Source organism: Haliaeetus albicilla, chromosome 11 (genome assembly GCF_947461875.1).
Source record: "Haliaeetus albicilla chromosome 11, bHalAlb1.1, whole genome shotgun sequence".
NCBI lineage: Eukaryota > Metazoa > Chordata > Aves > Accipitriformes > Accipitridae > Haliaeetus > Haliaeetus albicilla.
In genome coordinates this window covers 3,603,604-3,617,477 of record NC_091493.1, presented here as the reverse complement: position 1 = coordinate 3,617,477, position 13,874 = coordinate 3,603,604, and positions in this window count along the sequence as shown.

Genomic DNA, 13,874 nt, shown 5'->3' with positions numbered 1-13,874 from the left:
AAAGGCTGAGCACGCCATGTTGTAAACACTGCTTTTTCCTCAGCATAAGGGGAAACCTGGAGTTATTCACATGATCACAGGTAGCCTAGGGGGCTCAAGCATCCAGAGTTGTCCAATGCCCCAAAAATTAATCAGGTTCCTGAGCACACTCATGCATAGTACAGAGGTGGCTGAAAAGAAATTCTCTCACTCTGTGGTATCCAGAGAAGGAAAACCTTGCTCTGTAACATCCTCTTTTTGCATGTAAGGGTATAGGGTGAATCTGCCACCTAATCATCCTTTTTACCTGGTAAGGGTAGCAGATGATGCAGCCCTGAGGTACTATTCCGCTGAAACACATTCACCATCCCTACTGCATTCCAACAGTGTTTATCACCATGACTTTTGCTGGGGCAGTTTGTGGAACAGATATTCCAATAGTTTATATATCCAGCAGCTATAAATCACTAAAAATCACTAGGATTTACCTGTGGGGCTTAGGGATTTTCCATACATAAAGAGCTCCTAGGGCAATACAAATCTTGGTGGAACACAAAAGCATCTAAAGTATACATGCACCTTTATAGGAAATAGTCTCAGTGAGCTACATTTACATATTTGAAATATCTTTAACTCATCACAAAAAAATCTCTGACTTACCGCTATCATCTTCACTAGTGGGCACCTGTATCAAAGGGAAGACACTATTTTGCTCGTAGTTGTGGAAGCAGATAGAGATTCATTCAGGCAATCACACAAACTGAATAACTATCCCCAGTGTTGGGACTCAGATGTGATATAACATCTTCCATCAAGACATACAGCTAACACAATGCTGTTCAGGAAGCGCTTTCAGTACTTTGCTACTGCTGTTGAGAGACTCAGATTTATAATAAACACTGGTTAGAGGGAACACCAATTTTGCTTCTCTCTGAAGGGCCACTCCATAATTTTGGAGTGAATCATCTCTCTGCACTTTATGTGCAAACGGGATCCCACATTACTACCGAGAGCAACAGTGAGTATGTGTAATGGCTCACTCTGAAAGAGTTAGAATACCAATTTAACTGGCTCTGTTAACCAAGGGAAATAGATATTTAGTCTACCAGCACAACAGGTTAGAAAAACCTTTACTGAAATAAGGCAGAAGCTTCTGATAAACATATTGTAGACTGTCACAGTCTGATTAATACCTTTTAGTTTGTACCTAACTAGATAACTCTGTGAAGCTACCTGGTGAATGCTTGGTGTAAACATGCCTTGAGGTCACTATTCATGAGCAATGGAGCAATCCCAAGTTGTACCACTGAAATCTCATTACACTTTCACAACATCCTGTGTCCAATATGCACAAGTTTTGGATTTCCTACTCTTTGGACCATAAATCTTCTAGGGAGTCCTTCAAGACTTAGAGATTTTTTTTTTTTTCCCCCCAAAGACTCAATGCTTACTTGTTATCAATAAAATAATGAAAAATATTATTTCCCATTAGCAGTGTTGCAATAAATGGATATAGGGTAGAGCTATAGTGGACATTGCAAGGCCACATCCTCCTGTGCCAGCTAGAGACATCTCCAGGGACACGTGGCTTTGACTGCTGCTCCTTAAACTTGTGCGGGCTGTCAGTGACCACCTTTGCTTAAGAGCAGTTACATATGAAAACAGTCTGCACTGGAGAAAAAAAGAAAAACAAACAAAAAAACCACACATAGCCCAGCTCATCCCAAACACTTCTCCAGTCAGAGAGGGACCCAGAGGACCATCACAATAAGCTCAAGAGCAGCATTTTTGCAGCAAGTAAAGGAAAGCACCTCTCCTATCCTCTTGCTGCTGCAAAACAGTTTCACCAAATTTGGAGCATTAGAAGATGGCAACAGCTCACCCACCAACTCAACAGAACAAGCAAAAGGCAGCAGGAGCTGCAGAGGCACATAGGGATAAAGTGAGCAAAAAGCAGTGTCCCATGGCACAACACACATAGCAGGCTGCAGGGCCAACAACTTATTTTTGGACCCAACTCCAAGGACAGAAGTGACTGCTGTTATTAAACCCTATGCATTTACTCCTCTCTAAAAGGGGGTCTCACTAAAAATTTATTTTATGTTAAGATCATGGCATATTTAAGTGAACAACATGCATATCCTTTGGAAATAGTTAATACATTGCACACATTCAGCAGTGTTTGTTAAGCAGCTGTTCAGAGAACTTGATACAATTCTCCACAGGTCTGTAGAGCGATACCAGTGACTTCCATCCTTACATTAATGGCTTAAAAGCCAAGCGCTCACCACTAAAATGAAAGCCAACTTGATTTAGGCAGTGAAGACATAACTTTGCTGAGAAGTTCAAGACACAAATCTTAAAATAGTTTCATTGCTTCAGGTTACAGTTTTCTTACCAATTGCTACCCACATCTCCATGTGGATTAAAAAAGGCAGAAGGACAACAAGAAAAAAGGCAAGTCCACAAAAGGGCACTGCACATGGCCTTTCCTTAACACACTCTCCCACACAGACCAACTTAAAATCAGTAGGTAAAGCCCACGAAAGCTGCACTTTTCTACTAATCGGTCCCAGGTGCCCTGACAGCTCCAGCACCGTCTTTTCACATCTGTCAGGCCACTCATGGGAAGTTGGAAATGAAAAAACTTGCACAAGAAGAAATTGCAAAAGCGGTAGGGAAAATAAGCTGGTCTTCTCTCCTGCTCACTGAGCTCCAAATGCTTGCTTTTAATCCTTCCTCTCAGGCAGGGTTACATTCCCACCCACTGTCACCCCCTGCACACCCTCCCATGAGGGACTTCACAGTGGGATTTCCTTACTGCCATCCTCAGCAGCTTCACTGCTGATGCTCATTTCTCAGCTGTTCCTCACTTTCCAGCCTGACCACCTCAGCTTGAAAACAGCAGGCAGCTCCACCACCTTGTCACTACTTCTCTGCTCCATTTTACCAGTTTTACCTTTTTTTCAGTCTTCTCAGGTTTTCCCCACTGACCTTTCCTACCCTTCTCTTATTCAACAGCACACATTTCAAGGCACAAAATCTGCCTAATGAACACGAGCAGAGTCAAGCACCAAAATTAGTAGCTTTATTCTGGAAATAACACTGTTACAAAAAACTCCCAGAGTACTCAGACCCTCAGGCTACATTTCCTAGTGATATTTCCTACAGTAGCTGTCAGAAAGGCTGCTCTGTGCTTTGTAGAGAGCCTGTTCTGCTGTACAGGAAGACCCCAGCAGTAAAACAGCTTTTAAATATCAGGCTCCCACAGCAGGAAAGGGCTGGTAACAAACAGCAGATGACAGCTAGCTGCTGGGTGAGCATCTCCTGTCTTAGTACAAAAAGTTGCAGTAGTTTTTCTGGGACCATTTTCTCTCCTCCAAGCTGGAGGCAAGACAATACCACTTGCGTCTTGGTATAATATGAATTTCACAGAGGCTGGGGAATCACTGACATGCCCAAGTCACACAGCCCTTGCTAAAGCCACATCCTCTGCGTGTGCTGGTCCCAGGTAAGAAAGCTCCATCTGACCCACCTCATCACCAGGACATGGATGTATGTCTGCCTGCAGGAGATGCCAACACCAGGCTGGTCCTGTTCCCGCCCTGTTCTGTTCAAAATAAAGCATTCTTTTTCAAGTTAAAAATCTCTGCTTCAGGGAATTCAGGTTTCAATCTTCTTTTCACAACAGCACATAAGCTTGCTTGGTTCCTTACCCATGGGTATTTTCTGCTTTTTCAAGTTACAACAAACCAGCTTTTAAAACTTTTCTTTTCAAAAACCACTTCCAATGAGGTAGCTAGTTTTCTCATCTATAACACAAAAGTCTCCAGGTTTAGTTATGTCAGTACATCACTATGGAGAGGTAGGCTTGAATCTAACAGAGAGTCCCATCTTCTTCACTCATATCTAGCAATTAGCAGATCTAAAACTGTTAAAAAAAGCATCTTTTGTGAGTGAGCCTTTCCACACCTGCATTCACCCACAGGATGCTGTGGCACAGCCCCACAGCTCTCCTGGCTAATACCTGGTTAGCCCTGGCTGCAGGAACACTCAGGCTGGTTTACAACACTCTTTTGCTAGATACCACACCATCAAGCCTCTTCCAAATCCCTGCTGCCCGTGATTCCCCTGCTGCATAGCAGGCTGCTTTTCAAAAAATAATTCTCTATATGCAGAATGCTGCTGCCAGCTTACCAAAAATGGCACCAAAGAGTGTCACCTCCATCTTACCCTCTACAGCTTCCCTGTGCATTTTAAAGATTATTTATTTCTATGACAAGAGTGTCTGCAGTCCCCAGCCAAGATCTTGAATGAACGCACACTCTCCAGCAGGCTGGCCCCAATACAAAGAAACACGGTATAAATACACAAGGCAGAGGATGAAAGGAGAAAGAAACAGAGGTGTGAGGTCAACAGCAAAACCAGGGACAAAGCCAACTCTCCTGAGTCATGCACAAGTGCCCTTATCAGCACAGCACTCCTTTGCCTTGTGAATCAAAGGCCTCTCTGGACTGCACGTGTCCTACTCAGGGAATTTACTTATTTGTTTCTATATTCCATTCTGCCACAATTTGTGTACCACTAACCTCTTCCTACCCTTCACTTCAAAACCAGCACAATTCTCACGGTACCAAAATCTCCTCATCCCCAATCCACCCTATTTCTTCCTATGAGGACAGTGACACCTTGTCTCTGTCACTACTGCTAGATCATCCTCCTTCAGGAGGACTTACATCTACTTTGTTTCTATTCCAGCAATTTTACTTTAACATTGTCGCTTAATAAATTCCATATCAAATATTGGAATACTTTATGACCAAGTTAATAAAACAAATATTCACAATAAAATTTGTAAATACTGTTTGAAGGCTAATGGAAAGTTTCAGATACTTTATGAATTTCTATGGATTTGAGAATCAGCATTTGCAAACAGTCCTACCCCAGACCAGTCACAGGAAAAGGTGCCTGAAACTCTTAGCCCCTTACCAACAAAACTCCTCCAGGTTTGGGAAGGAGCACACACTATGGCATGTGCTGATACCATCTTTCATCAGTATTAAGTTTGATCAGACAACTATTTACTGCTTGGTGTGAACCTACCTCCTGCTTTTGGGGATACACTAGAGCCTTTTGGGGCAGGCTGTGTATGGTGATGGGTTATTTCTAGGACACCATTAGAAATTCATCTCAGAAACTACATGCAGGAGGTCACTGGCAAATTCATCGCCTCTGATGATAGATGCACTCCTCCAGAGGCAAAGATCTCACAACTTCTTGTGCAAGCAGAAGTCATGATGGAACTTTTTTGTGGCCCTTCCTGAAAATGGTCCCAAGCAGAGCTAAAGGAAGGTCCTATTACTTGAGGACCTGCTCTTACTTCTGGTGTGGCTATAGGAAAGCCCACCAGAAACTCTACAAGGAGAGGACAAGCTGATGTGTAACAAAGCAGGAGGAATGAGGTACAGGCAATGGAGCTGTGCCCAGAAATGCCAGGGGGGCCTAGGAATGACCTTGGAAATCACTGTCTGCAGTGCCAGAGCAAGCTTAAACACAGTCAGGTAACCTTTAACTTCACCAGCCCTACCTTCTTATAAAAATTATACATAAATCTGGAGTCAGACTCATCTAAGATTCCAGCACCAACACAAGGCTTTCTCAAGAAGCTTTCCCCTCTTTCATTCTTGACCACTATTCATCACCACAGCACATCCCATTTCCCCAATATGACAAAAAAAACCACCAATTAGCAGTGGTAAATAATCCAACATGGCAACAGGTGAGATGGGATCTCAAAGATATGCCAACATCAGGAGACTGCGGTGGTACTGATTAATCCTTGCTTTACTTGTCTCAGAGTAACCTGCAAAGCAGAAGGAAGCCCCATGCTTGCAAAATTCAATGTGACACTATCTCCTACAAAACCATCTGAGCACAATTTTTGTAATATTACTTGATATAGCCACACTTGTGAACCAATAGAGTAGTCTAAAAGTAAATTAAAAAAATTAAAAGTCACTTCTATTGGTCTACAGCAGGTTTTTACTTATTTTGACTTGGAGCAACTGGAACAGCTGAATTTTGTCCCCAGAAACTCTCTCATACCCTAGTGATCAAGTACTGAAAAAACATTTTAGGCGCTGAAGTTGCTAAAACAGTTAAGTTAACCTGTTGTTAAGTGGCTTCTGCAGACATCTTGCATCATGTTCATATGAATTATTTCTGCTGTTAAAGAAATATTTCCTGAGGATGCCTTAAGCTGTTTGGTGAAGGAGAAAGACCCAGCCCTGGATTAATTACTCTTTAACCTGTGACTGCATTTGAGAACACTATGCTGTTGCACAATACCACAATCCTCCTAGTGGTTTTTCCACAATTCTTAGTCTGTACAGACCGTAACAGATGCCAACCCAGAATAAACACAAAGAAATTAGCCTACACAGTTGGAAGACCACAGCAAGCCTAGTACACAGAAACACCATTTTAAAAAGAAATCGCAGAAACAGAGATAAATGGATTAAAAGGTCCTATTTTGATCACGCGTATTTCAGTAGAAGGAAACTTACTCTCCAGGCTAGCTGACTTGGAGTGACAGCTGTAGCTGACCATGACAACACAGCTCCCAAAGGAAAAGCAAAGAGATGCCACAAAAGCAAATATTACAGCTCTTGTCTTCTATCTTATAACTGATAGCATAAGGAGTGTAGATAAGGTGTGCATACCTACACCGCACAGGTAACCGTTATTTTCTTCTTGTTTCATTTTAGCATTAAGGATTTACTAATACTATTAAAAATAAGAAGTTCCACATGCAGGACAGCTTCCCCTGGCATTGTGTCCAAGGCTGCCATTTTTCCAGTCTCCAGTAAGAATGATGATAACTTGTTTTTCCCAGCAGAAGTCTCTTCCCAGATGCTTACTCTCACAAAATTTTTATTGTTACATTTTGTGGTGGGTTGACCCTGGCTGGATGCCAGGTGTCCACCAAAGCCATTCTATCACTCCCCCCACCCTCAGCTGGACAGGGGAGAGAAAATATAACTAAGGGCTTGTAGGTCGAGATAAGGACAAGGAGAGATCACTCACCAATTACCGACACAGGCAAAACAGACTCAACTTGGGGAAAATTAACTCAATTTATTACCAATCAACCAGAGTAGAGCAATGAGAAATAAACCCAAATCTCAGAACACCTTCCCTTCACCCCTCCCTTCTTCCTGGGCACAACTTCACTCCCAGATTCTCTACCTACCCCCGCAGAGTCACAAGGGGATGGGGAATGGCGGTTACAGTCAGTTCATCACACGTTATCTCTGCCGCTTCATCCTCTTCAGGGACAGGACTCATCACACTCTTCCCCTGCTCCAGCGTGGGGTCCCTCCCACAGGAGACAGTCCTCCATGAACTTCTCCAACGCCGGTCCTTCCCACTGGCTGCAGTTCTTCACAAACTGCTCCAGCATGGGTCCCTTCCACGGGCTGCAGCCCTTCAGGCACAGACTGCTCTAGCATGGGTCCCCCGCGGGGTCACAAGTCCTGCCAGAAAACCTGCTCCAGCGTGGGCTCCTCTCTCCACAGATCTGCAGGTCCTGCCAGGAGCCTGCTCCAGCACAGGCTTCCCATAGGGTCATGGCCTCCTTCGGGCATCCCCCTGCTCTGGCATGGGGTCCTCCACGGGCTGCAGGTGGATATCTGCTTCACTGTGGACCTCCATGGGCTGCAGGGGACAACCTGCCTCACCAGGGTCTTCCCCATGGGCTGCAGGGGAATCTCTGCTCCGGCGTCTGGAGCATCTCCTCCCCCTCCTTCTTCACTGACCTGGGTGTCTGCAGGGTTGTTTCTCTTACATGTTCTCACTCCTCTCTCCGGCTGCCATTTCTGTGTCTCCCGCAACTTTTTCCCCTTCTTAAATATGTTATCACAGAGGCGCTACCACTATCGCTGATTGGCTCAGCCTTGGCTGGCTGTGGGTCTGTCTTAGAGCCGGCTGGTATGGGCTCTATCGGACACAGGGGAAGCTTCCAGCAGTTTCTCACTGAAGCCACCCCTGTAACCCCCCCTGCTACCAAAACCTTGCCACACAAACCCAATGCACATTTACATAAAGACAGAAAGCAGGACTAGTGGCAGGGACAGAGGGACCTGCCACCTCACCTCCCAGGCTTGATACACCCACAGGTATCAGACAAACATCTGCTTATCCTCATACACTCTGCCAAGGCCTTTGCACACTGTCCCCTGTTCCATGGATCAGCAATACCTGGACTCCTTGTCTCTAATCTGGCTCTATTTAACAGCTCTCAGCTGAGTTGCCATCAATTTTTATTCCCCTTTTCAGCACACTTAAACTTTTGCTGTTTGCAATCCCCTGTGGGAATGCATTCTCCAATTTCACTGAACTTTGTGTAAAAGACATACTTTGTTTGCCTTGAACCTGCCAGCTAGCTATTTCATGTTACATTCCCAGCTCTTGTATTAGGAGAAATGAGGAATGTCTTTTCCATCTCATTAAATCCAACACATGCATGAAGAGTGTGGATTATTGGAAAGATTGCTGCTCTTGGTATCTTGGGAAAATTAGCAATTTTCAAAGTTTCATTCTGTGATTGAGATTCCTCTGGCAAATTTGATGAGCTTAGCGAACTCCCTCTATACACAGCTTCCATTTTTCCTAGGCTTACATCTCTCTTCCCCACACTGTGTAAGTAAGTGCTGCATCCAAGAGGCACAGCTGAGATCTGAACCCCCTACATTTCCCAGCATCTAACCACACAAGAACAGCACCTGCCCTAAGAGGCTACAGTGACTTTGAAGGAAGAAAACAAGAGTAAACATAAGACATGCTTACATTTTAAAGTCCATCCTGAAGCCAAACAGCATAAGTATTTGATAGAGGTTGAATTTTTACAACAGCGTACTCTTGAGAAATAGCTACAGTCTCCAGAAACTCTTCCAATAACAGAAATTCAGTTTCAGAAACTTTATGTTAACATATTAAATATTTTTTAGGAAGAAGCAAGAAGTCACTGCGCTATCCGACTTCTGTCACAACACTACCGGCAATATTTTTTATTAAGTATTATGAACCAGGAAACAGCCTAGGATCACCATGAAAATGTGTCTTCTGTCTTATAGCATTTTAAGAAGAGAAATACGAGTCCTTCAGCCAATTTTGCTACCTCCTTTCTATGTTTGCTTTCCTGAAGTGTGATAAAGGACACTTCATTAAAGCATCTGGCTGATAGTGGTCTAGTTTAAGTTTAATAAAGGCATGCAGCTAAACCAGACCTTTTAAATCTGGGGTATCTTTTCACAAATAAAAAGTTCTTTGGTAGTATTTGAACCGCTTTTGAAACTTTCATACCTGAATTTTAATGAGCAACTGCAAGAAGAGTGGTATTTGCCAAGTTACAAGCCCAGATACAACTTTTACAGATTGACCACTAAGAACAAAAAAGCCTACGCATGATCTACTGAAGTGTCAGAAAACATGTCAGTTTTGGAAGTCGGTGACCTAAGATGGTTATTCACCAAGGACAGCAAAGTAGGAGAAAATGTATTTTTGAAGGACAGAACATTTGTACATGTTTATTCTGGAAAATATGGAATAAGGAGAGGGCGGCCATGCACCAAAAGCCAGCAGCAAATAAAGCCTGTAAGGTCTGACACAGAAACTGGTGAAGCACTACTGACATCTAGTGCTACACCACTGTTATCATTAAACTGATACGCTGCAGAAGCATCTATTTCTTTCTAATCCAAAAGAGAATTCGAAACTAGATTTGACACAATCCTAAAATAAAATTTTAAGAGTTAAGATTTTTGAGAACAAAAGGTTAGGGCTTTTCTTTTCCCATCTTGGTACAGACCTGAAGCACCATTTCATAGTCACGCACTACAAAGTTGCAAATACTTGGAAATCTTTCCTTCTGCAAGATGTCCTCTCACCTGACATTGTTTCAGCATGAAAGGTCACGAGGACAGCAGGCAGCAGCTTGCTCACAGTCCTGAACCCTAATTTTACATATACTTGACCTTCCTCAGTCTCCAGCAACAGATGATAGCCAGGAAGAAGGTGTCAAAGTGCAGGCAAAGCCTGCCAGGAGATCAACAGCCAGAATTGAGCCCTTCAGCTCCCAAAGTCAATAGCATCACTCCCACTGGTGGTAGCGGGGCAGGATTTCACTCCAGGACTTCAAAGCTGATCTGAACTTGGATGAAGTCTGGCTTTGCTAATAAGGCACTAATGTGATGAGCTCTGGGCTCTACCTTTTTGATGGCTGCACTTTCACAGCAGCAAACAAAGGAACACCCCCCCCACACACACAAGAAAGAAACTCTTACATGTAAAAAAAGTTATATCCTTGACACAATGTTTATTTTTGCAGAGTTGTTACATCACCAGCATCCTTGCTAGCCTCGCTGTTGCCCTTGTCCTGCTTGCTGTCCAGGTGGGTAACAATAAGCAACTTAAAAACACCAAATTAGAGCTGTCTTGCTCCTGCCATCAAGGTTGCCATCCCCCCAAACAACTGGATAAACCTTGTAAACCTGTTTGATTTGGAATGAAGCTGGGTCAGACTTCACACCCCAACAAGTCCTGTTCCACCAAAGTTTTGGACAAGAAGATTTTTTTTAATTCTTTTTTTTTTTTTAACAGGTATATCACTTTGTCCACGGTGGCTCATAGGAGACATTACTATTCCTCCTACAGCTTTACATTACTACACTTCATAGATGTAGAACAGACTGCTGCCTGGGAATTTTTTTTTTTTATTATTATTTTTTTAATGTGGCATATGCCACCACTGGACATGTGCCAAATAGCATTGGCTCGACTAGATCTGACTGAAAACATGAGGAGGAACCACTTCTTCCCAAGGAGAGCCTGTGCTGAGGACCCACAGAGGAAGCAGGAGGAGGCATCAGGGGTGCAAGTACACAACAGCTCACTGCCCACATAACAGCAGAGCCAGAGCCACTTCTCAGCAGCAGCTGGTACTCACCTGGCACACAGGCCTCAGGATGATTTCTTGTGTGATTCCAGTATGACTTTGCGCACCTAAGGGCACCAGATATCCCAAAGGTTACATATTTAGTAGCGCATGTTCCCTTTCCCTTCATTGCCAGTTGAGGACCAGATTTGTGGCACATAAGCCAGGATGACCTGTGCACGCAGCGTGCAATATACTATTTAATACAGCAAATTGCCCCTGCTGCTGCTCCCAGGGTGGAATCCCTCAGGATCCCAAGAGTAGTTTTTCCCCAAAACCCCTGCACGCTTGACCCTGCTGACTGGAGACAGCCATTCCCCATGGTCCTGCAGCTCAGCCCACAGTTCCCCTCAGCCGAGAGGAAAACGAACTCCCCACGAGCCGGCCTCAAAGGCTGAGGTGAAGACATGGGCCTGAGCATTCGCAAGCTCCAAATGTACCTCACTGGCCACAGAGACATGCCCTGAGGAAAGCCTCACCAGCCGCACAGCTGCTTGGCTCAGGTTTACCTCAGGCACCACCACCCATGGCATCCCCCCCAAGTCATCTTCCTCACACACACACCCCAAGTGATTTTAAAACAGTAAGGTTTGGCTTACCCGCAGCGTGAGCTTTGCCCACGCGGGGAACGCTGCGCACCCACCGACCACCCGGGTGCTGCCTGCTCCCTCTCAACAAGGAACCCCCTCAGCCCGGGGCGGGGGTAGTGGGGCGGCCCCAGCCCGGGCCACCGGCCACCTCTGTGAGGACGGGGCGGGCCACCGGCTGGCGCCCAGGGCCGGGCCGGGCCGCGGCGGGAGCCCGCCATCCCGCGGCGGGAGCCCGCCATCCCGCGGCGTCGCCGAGGCGGGACCGAAGGCCCGACCGCTGCGCCTTGGTTTCAAATAAATAAAAAAAACCAAATCTGCCTTTGTTTTAGTGATAAATACAGCACTGAAGGGCCGCGAGCGGGTCCTTCAGGGTGGGGGGGGCCAGGGCACAGCAAGGGATCGGTAACGCCCGCCAGCGGCGCCGCTCTCTCAGGCTCCTCCGCTTCTCTGGGGGCAAAAAAACCAAACTTACTCAAAGGTGTATTTTCTTTCAAAAAAAAAAAAGTGGCATTTTCTACTGAAAAGGTCTTCAGTGAAAATGAGCACTGCTTCACCAGAAGAAATAGCACATTTCTTATTACCACGAGGCATTTCTGATCTGAATCGAGACTCCTAAGCCCAGGCCTACTCCTTACATAGGCTCAAGCGTGACGAACAACCTAAATTATTCCCTCGCTCCCGAGGAAAAAAAGGTCTTCCCAAGCAGACAGGACACCTTGGAAGAAACAGAGCTGTCCCAAAACCGACAAAAAATAGGAGCAGTTGATCGGGCTCTCCTCACACTATACTTAAAATACCAGCAGAGAGCAGGGTGACACAGCAGCTTCCAGAGCTGGGGATAACTGCCACAGGAGAGGAAAACCAAGCAAACCCCAGGTCAGCCTCTGACAAGGCTTTTTTTAACGTTTCTCACCCCTCATTTGAGGTTGTACAGCTTCTCAGCAGTCATTTGCCAAAAAAAAAAAAAAAAAAAAAAAGCCCTCCCAGACGTTTATAGACATCGCACATCTAAGTGCTGTCTTTTGTCAGCTTTGTTAAACACACATACAGCTCGGAGGTTTCTGTCTAAGCTTACCTATCCCCTTTTGCTATCACCATCTCAAAACCAGCAATAACACTCAAAAGCCATAAAAATCCTTAACACCCCCCCCCCCAAAAAAAATCCACACCTGCTGTCTATGTTTTGTAGTTTTACCTACCCTTTTGTTTCTCTGTTCCAGAGAAAGTTGATATCCAGCACAGAAAACAGAACTGGCCTCATACACTGATGAAAAGCACTTAAATTTGACCAGCAAAGGCACAAGTGAATACTGCTTACAAAGACTTCAGTAACTATATTTGCAGCTCATAGAAGCAGGGGTAAGTAAAACAATTTCTTTTCATATCACTCAAAAATACATCCACTTTCAAACGCCCAATATACCACCTTTTTAAAGCTCAATTTTGGCGGGGGGGGGGGGGGGAACGCACCAAAGCCGTGCTAAAACTGCGCTTACAGCTCCCTCCAGAGTTTCTGTTGCTGGAGCCAACTTGGAAATCCTGCTGCAAGCACTAGCAGAGCTGCAAGTAGCTCCCTCAACTTTTCACCGGGAAGGAGAAGCTTTTCCCAGCAATTCCCAGCTTTATTTATCCTTTACTCACTTTATTCATGCATTTTAATCCTCAAAGCAGACACTGGCTCCTTTAACCTCCCTCATACAAGAAACAGCAAGGAGATGCATTTTGTAAGGAAGGACCCACATCAGCTTTTCACCTGTGCACCATCCAATCCCCACAGACTTCTTCTGAGTGGATTTTAAAGAGAAATCCCCATGCTAAATGCTTAAATAAAATAAAAATGCATTGTTAGCATTAATCACCCTGATGTTTCCAACTCCATCAGGAAAGCCAAAAGAAAATTGTATTTGTCACAAGATGAAATATAAATCACATGAAATAGAAAAGGAGATATTTTGCTTTAGAGCTTTTGTGTTTTGCTGTTTCTCAACAAAAACAAACACAAGGAAGACTTTGATGAGACAGCTAGAGTGTGAAGGGGAGATAGGCAGGATGTGGCAAGATCTCACCTCTTCCAGAGAGCACACATCTGTGCCAGGGCACTTTCTTATTTCAGCATTGCATTTTGTGCTTCATGGAGCTGCTTTCCTGATGAACTTGGGACACTCCACTGCAACGTCCCCTACAAGGGACTTGGTGAGAGAGGATGGCTGACAGGCAGCAGGGCAAGCTCAGACCCCCCTGTAAACCAATGTGAGTGACCAAGGCAAATAGAGGAATTTATTTCATATTTTCCACAGAATTCCGGCAACTTC